This window comes from Pteropus vampyrus, unplaced genomic scaffold (assembly GCF_000151845.1).
Source record: "Pteropus vampyrus isolate Shadow unplaced genomic scaffold, Pvam_2.0 Scaffold1000002510, whole genome shotgun sequence".
Taxonomy (NCBI): domain Eukaryota; kingdom Metazoa; phylum Chordata; class Mammalia; order Chiroptera; family Pteropodidae; genus Pteropus; species Pteropus vampyrus.
In genome coordinates, this window is record NW_011916912.1 from 1,523 (window position 1) to 8,744 (window position 7,222).

General features: G+C 44.8%; 1 long non-coding RNA gene across 2 annotated transcripts; it reads left to right on the top strand.

Moving 5' to 3' along the window:
- Window positions 1–977: 977 nt before the first annotated feature.
- Window positions 978–2,276, top strand: LOC105311241. 2 transcript variants are annotated; one of them, XR_002778818.1, is made up of 2 exons: window positions 978–1,192; window positions 2,019–2,276. It is a non-coding gene; the product is annotated as an uncharacterized LOC105311241 (long non-coding RNA). The 2 variants fall into 2 exon arrangements; XR_897646.2 differs by lacking the exon at window positions 978–1,192 and adding an exon at window positions 1,266–1,505.
- The last annotated feature ends 4,946 nt before the right edge of the window (window positions 2,277–7,222 follow it).

Consider the following 7,222-nt stretch of genomic DNA (forward strand, 5'->3'; position numbering starts at 1 on the left):
TACCTCATTTAATTCTCATACTAACAGGAAAAGATGAATACGATTTATTGTGTCCCTCTTCGAGATGACAAAGCTGGGGCATGGGGAGGCTCAGTAAACTGCCCAGAGTCACATCCAGAGGCGATGAACAGAGATGTCGACCTTGGTGGATCTTCGGAGCCTCCATGGCTATTCCCTGCCATTCCAGCTTCTGTAGCACGAGGAGGGAACCGTGGGTAGAAAAGCGACTTGCTGACCTATCAGGTTAGGGGGTCATCGGTTACGTCACTTCCTCCTGGCAAATTTGGACTTCAGGCTATGCTCCCACGCATGCCAGCTCTCAAGAGGCCATGTGGGAATCAGGGATAGCGTGGCTTGGGGACACATCCTCTGCTCACCTACTCACAAGTCCCTTCATAGAGAGGCACACAAACGACCCCCATGTCCTCCAAAACCACCCTTTCCGGTGTAATAGCCCGCTGAAATATGAAAGGGTTAAAGAATAATTAAAACCTGAAACTGGACAAAGGAAGTCCATACTTAGGCCTAGTTCTGGAACCCCTAACCACATTCTGTTAATCATGAAACTTGTAACAATGAGCTCATACGCTAACTGCCAATTTTAGCCTGTGTAACCCTGCTTGCTTGCGTGGCATGAAAAATAATCAATTGTATATAAGCTGAAAATTACTATTTGGCCATCGCCCATGGGAACACCGGCTATTGTCCATGGGAACATAGGCAATCACCCATAGGAACATAACATTCTAACACAAGCTTTCTGCTTCTGTACTTCCCGCTTGCACACCTGACCAGTGGGTTGACAGGTAGTGAATAGGAGAAAGATGGACCTTTGTGTTTAAGACAGAATGAGGAATAGGATTTAGGGCTTAAAAACCTTGTATCTTGGCATTTCGAGGCTGCTCCTTTGCAAGGACAGCCGCCGGCTAATAAACTGTCTCCTGGTTAAGAGCACTCAAGTTGGGTCTGGTTATTCTGGACACAACATTTGGAGGCCCCAGCGAGATCTTCTCGTTGTGGGAAAATTGATCAGTGCACCGGGGCGTTGGAGCATTTGCGGTTGGGGAGGCCTCTAGGGCACTTGCCCTAGCCCGCCGCCTGTGGTTTCTCACTTTGCGGAGCACGATCCTGGGAGTGCTGAGGCAGTTTCTGGTAGGGGGCCCAGGGACCGTGCGGACGTCGGACGCGACAAGTAAGTCGGCGGTCGACTGAGACTGTGACGACAGTTTTCTCAGTCCTGTTCTGGTTTGTTAGTCTGTGTCTGTCTTGTTTTGTTTTGCTTCATGTGCTTTATTGTGGAACTATGGGACAATCACAGGGCAAACTAACTCCGTTACAGTGCATGCTTAACAACTTTAAAGATTTTCGTCGTAGGGCAAGGGCCTATGGTGCTTCAGTAACCCCTTTTGATTTGCAGCGCTTTTGTCAATTAGATTGGCCGACCTTCGGAGTAGGATGGCCCTCCGAGGGATCATTTAACATGCAGACTGCATTCCGGGTTCGAGGTGTGATTTATGGAAACCCTGGGCATCCTGACCAAATTCCTTATGTTGATGTTTGGATTGATGTTGTTTCTGATGCCCCTAAATACTTACAGAATTGCAGTCGTGCACCCGTTACTGTAATGGCAGCCATATCCCAGGGTTTTAAGAAGCCCCCACCGGTGTTGCAGGGACTTCCCTCGGAGGATGACTGGTATCCGCCACCCTATAATGGAAATGGGGGTAGACGTCCTCCTCCGGAGGGACCGGGACCTCCTGTAACCCGGTCTAGGGGTCATAGGCCACCTTCCCCTGATTCAACCTCCCTGAAAAGAGCCAGTATCTGTTCAAGCCCCATTGAAGGTGATTGCAGGAGGTGGCGGTGAGCCTACTGTCATCTACTCGCCATTCAGTACTAGTGATTTATATAATTGGAAATTGCAAACGCCATCCTTTTCAGAGAAACCACAAGGACTAACCTCCCTTTTAGAGTCTATTTTCTTTACCCATCAGCCCACTTGGGATGATTGCCAACAGCTCTTACAGGTCTTATTCACTACTGAAGAAAAGGAAAGAATTTTGCGGGAGGCGGCTAGAGGAGTAACAGACCCAAATGGGCAGCCTACAGCAGACTTAACCAGGTTACAGGCTGTGTTTCCGACTCAACGTCCCCAGTGGGATCCAAATACGGATCAAGGTAAGGAGGCTCTCCTAAGGTATCGCCAGTTTCTGCTACAGGGACTCCGGGCTGCTGCACGTAGACCAATAAATCTGTCCAAGGTAAGTGAAGTAATTCAGACTAAGGACGAGTCACCTGCAGCATTTTTGGAAAGACTATTAGAGTCTTACCGCCTATATACACCTATTGACCCGGAGGACCCCAACAATAGAAGAGCCATTAATTTGGCCTTTATTAGTCAGTTGGCCCCTGACATTAGAAAGAAGTTACAGAGATTGGAAGGTTTTGAGGGAGAAAATTTATCCAAATTATTAGAAATAGCTCAGAAGGTCTTTAACAATAGGGACTGTGTGCAAAAGGTCATGCTTGTGGGACAACAAGGAAACCGACCTCCTTGGGGAAAAAAAAAAAAAAAAAAAAAAAAACCCTAGCCATAGAGGGGGACCTAGCAACGAAGAAGGCCAAAATATTGAAATTATGGCTCCACATGCAGTTGAAGCCATGCTGCGCAGCCCTCCTGAAAGATGGATTTCCAACACCCGGATTACTCAGTACCAGGTACTGTTGCTTAACCCCCCACAGACCCAGTTTTTGAAAACTGCAACCCTGAACCCTGCCACGCTGCTCCCGGATGATGACCCGCAGGCTCCATTGCATCACTGTGTTCAGCACCTTGAGCAGGTAACTGGACTATGGCCAGACTTGAAGGATGAGCCATGGCTTAATCCGGATGCGGTATTATTTACCAATGGAAGCAGTTTTGTATCCGACGGAGTAAGGTATGCCGGGGCAGCCATAGTAACGGTCAGAGATGTGATATGGGCACAGGCCCTAAGCCATGGGACATTGGCACAGAGGGCTAAACTTATAGCTCTAACACAAGCTTTACGGTGGGGAAAGGATAAAACTGTAAACATCTATACTGATAGTAGATATGCCTTTACAACGGCACATGTACATGGAGCCCTGTACAAGGAAAGAGGACTATTGACATCAGGGGGAAAGGAAATTAAGAACAAGGAACAGATTTTGGCTCTTTTGGAGGCTATCTGGCTACCTAAGAAAGTGGCTATTATCCATTGCCCCAGCCATCAAAAAGGGGAAGGAGCGGTAGAAAAAGGAAACCGCTTGGCAGATAAAACAGCAAAGGAAGTAGCCAGAAAACCAGTGGGGACTAACGTCATAATTGGTCCCCTTCTTGTGCCCCCCTTGGCACAGGCTCCAGACTATAGCCCCCAAGATATAGAGTTGGGGAAGCAACTGCACGGGAAGTTCGAACATGGGTGGCTTTGGATTCCAGATGGAAGGCCGGTCCTCCCTGCTGCGCTTGGTAACACCTTAATTAGCCAGATGCATAATGCTACCCATCTTGGAGGAACTAAGTTAATTGAACTGCTAAAAAGAGACTATTATATTCCTGGACTAACCTCAAAGGCTCGGGATGTAAGTGCACGATGCCCAATATGTGCACAGGTCAACTCTCACCCCATCCCAAAGGAAAATATCGGCACTCGATTAAGAGGACAAGCTCCTGGAGAGCATTGGGAAGTGGACTTTACAGAAGTTGATCCTGGCACTTTTGAATTTAAATATCTTCTGGTATTCATTGACACCTATTCTGGATGGACTGAGGCCTTCCCCACAAAGAAGGAAACTGCACAAGTAGTAGCTAAAAAATTAGTATCAGAGATAGTTCTGAGATTTGGCCTGTCCTTATCATTGGGGTCCGACAATGGCCCGGCATTCATTGCCCAAACAAGTCAAATGTTAGCTAAGGTATTAGGGATTAATTGGAAATTACATTGTATTTACAGACCTCAGAGTTCAGGACAAGTAGAAAGGATGAATAGAACACTTAAGGAAACTTTAACTAAATTTAAGCTGGAAACTGGGGAGAATTGGGTGAGCCTTCTTCCTTTTGCTTTGTTATGGGCCCAGTGTACTCCATATATTATGGGAATTTCCCCTTATGAAATAATGTTTGGGAGACCTCCCCCTTTACTCCCTAAAATTGAAATTGAAAAGGTTACAATAAGTAATAATACAAGTCTCCTTAAGTCTCTACAGGCCTTGCAACAAACCCAAAATCAAGTCAAGGGCTTGATTAAAGCTGCTAGACCGACTCCGGGGACATCACAACCTCACCCACATCATCCAGGCGATTGGGTGTGGATAAAGAAAATCCAGCCTGCTAGCCTAGAGCCCCGGTGGGATGGTCCATTTCCAGTAATCCTGACCACACCAACGGCTGTCAAAGTTGCAGGAAAAAGACATTGGATTCACCATACCCGCCTTAAGACAGCTCAACCTCCCCCGGAGACAGAGAAATGGAAGGCAACACCCACAGAGGATCCACTCAAGATAAGACTCTCGCGGGAATGATTATAATTGGGTTAATTGTTATCAATAATGTAAAAGGGAACCCTCATCAACCTCAACAGGCTAAATGGGAATTAATTAAATCAGAAACAGGCATTCCCATATTAGTAAACCAGACTATGTACCAGCCTACATTTCATGTGGATTTGTGTGATATATTAGGAAAGAAATTTAATTTTATAAGTGATGCTAATTTTTTATCTGACCCCTGGTATGGTTGTGGCAGGGAGGACAAAGAAAGAGGTATTCAACAAGTAGAGTTATATATGTGTCCCAGAGAAGGCCAAAGCACTTGCCATAAGCTAAACCAATATTATTGTGGTCATTGGGGTTGTGAAACCATAGCCCCTTGGAAGAACACAGACAGACCCCTTTCTGACTCTTACACGACCTAGTCAGTCTTCCTGTGCCACAGCAGGGAAATGCAATCCTGTCATTTTTACTGTCAAAAATTGGAAAGATCCATCTTGGGTGATTGGAAAAACCTGGGGATTAAGGTTGTATGTTTTTGGAACTGATCCTGGAGTGTTAATAACAATACAGAAAAAGCCTGTCAGGATGCCACCGTTAGTTCTAGGTCCTGTTAGGCCTAATGACGGAGGGTTAAACGCCTTAACTCCTACACAGTCAGCAATTACTAGGAGCACTAATAATGCCAACAAAGGACATAGACCTAGACAGCCTTATAGACCCCCCAGGGATACTCCTGAATCTGTCTTGACCATGCTGAATAATGTTTATAAGTTTGCTAATGACAGTAACTCAAATGCTACAAAGGATTGTTGGTTTTGTCTGAACCCTGCCCCACCTTATTATGTAGGACTTGGTGTCATTGCTAACCTTGGCACAGATCAAACTGCTATTAGGAATGTAACATCTCCGAATGTTACTATTTGCCCTTGGGGAACCAAAAACCCATCTGTAACGTTGGGAGATTTACAAGGAAAGGGAACTTGTGTGTATACTAGCACTTATAGAGTTAATAAATCTAGGTATAAGGAAAATTGTAAATCATCTATTTTAGTAAATAGCACCTCTTCTACTTATTTAGCGGCCCCTAGTGGCACTTGGTTTGCTTGTAATACTGGTTTAACTCCCTGTATTAATCTTAACTATTGGAAAAATAATACTGGATTTTGTGTGCTGGTTCATGTTATACCTCAGGTGTATATGATGAGCGGACAAGAAGGAAGACAAGCAATAGATTTGTGGGGAGGATATAACTATCCTCGGCGTAAGCGAGCAGTTCCACTGCTTGTGCCGCTCCTAGCTGGCCTAGGAGTGGCAGGATCAGCTGCAATTGGGACTGCTGCTTTGGTTATAGGGAACCAAGGTATGGCCTGGCTCACAAAGCAGATTAATGACGATTTAAGCACTCTAGAGAAATCAATTAATCATCTTGAAACATCTCTTAATTCTTTAGCTGAAGTAGTACTGCAGAATAGAAGAGGCTTAGACCTCTTATTTCTTAAGCAAGGAGGTTTGTGTGTAGCACTAGGAGAAACTTGCTGCTTTTATGTTAATCATTCTGGAATTATTAGGGATAGTTTAGCATTAATTAGACAAAGAGTAAAAGACAGAAATGAGAAGTTAAAACAAGGAAGCAACTGGTATGAATCTTGGTTTAATGGAAACTCTTGGTTAACCACGTTATTGTCGGCTATAGCAGGACCATTGATAATTCTGCTGTTATTACTGACCTTTGGGCCATGCTTGATCAAATGGGTTAAGAGTTTAATCCAATCCAATATAACTGGGGCAAAGATTTTAATTTTAGGAGCGTCAGCCCCGACCCATTGGCCAGAAATCCCGACTTCTGACTCGAAGATTGAGTCATTCTAAAGAAAACCAGTGGGGAATGTAATAGCCCGCTGAAATGTGAAAGGGTTAAAGAATAATTAAAACCTGAAACTGGACAAAGGAAGTCTATAAGTTAGGCCTAGTTTCTGGAACCCCTAACCACATTCTGTTAATCATGAAACTTGTAACAATGAGCTCATACGCTAACTGCCAATTTTAGCCTGTGTAACCCTGCTTGCTTGCGTGGCATGAAAAATAATCAATTGTATATAAGCTGAAAATTACTATTTGGCCATCGCCCATGGGAACACCGGCTATTGTCCATGGGAACATAGGCAATCACCCATAGGAACATAACATTCTAACACAAGCTTTCTGCTTCTGTACTTCCCGCTTGCACACCTGACCAGTGGGTTGACAGGTAGTGAATAGGAGAAAGATGGACCTTTGTGTTTAAGACAGAATGAGGAATAGGATTTAGGGCTTAAAAACCTTGTATCTTGGCATTTCGAGGCTGCTCCTTTGCAAGGACAGCCGCCGGCTAATAAACTGTCTCCTGGTTAAGAGCACTCAAGTTGGGTCTGGTTATTCTGGACACAACAGTACAAACTAAAACTAGACTGCTGCTGGTCTCCCACGTACTACATAATTCAGACATTGCTGTCCTGATAACAACTGGAACAGCTTCTTGAAGGGACATCTCAGGTACCAGTTTGGAGATGACGCCCTATGAAACTGGAGTGTTGCTTTCAGGATGTAGCATATACCTTACGCCAGTAGTCATTGTGTGTTGTTCTGTCTCTGATAGGTAGAATATATGAATCTGGGAGCCAAGGGGTGCAATTACAAAGAATCCACTCATCTCATTCCTAGTGACCCACAT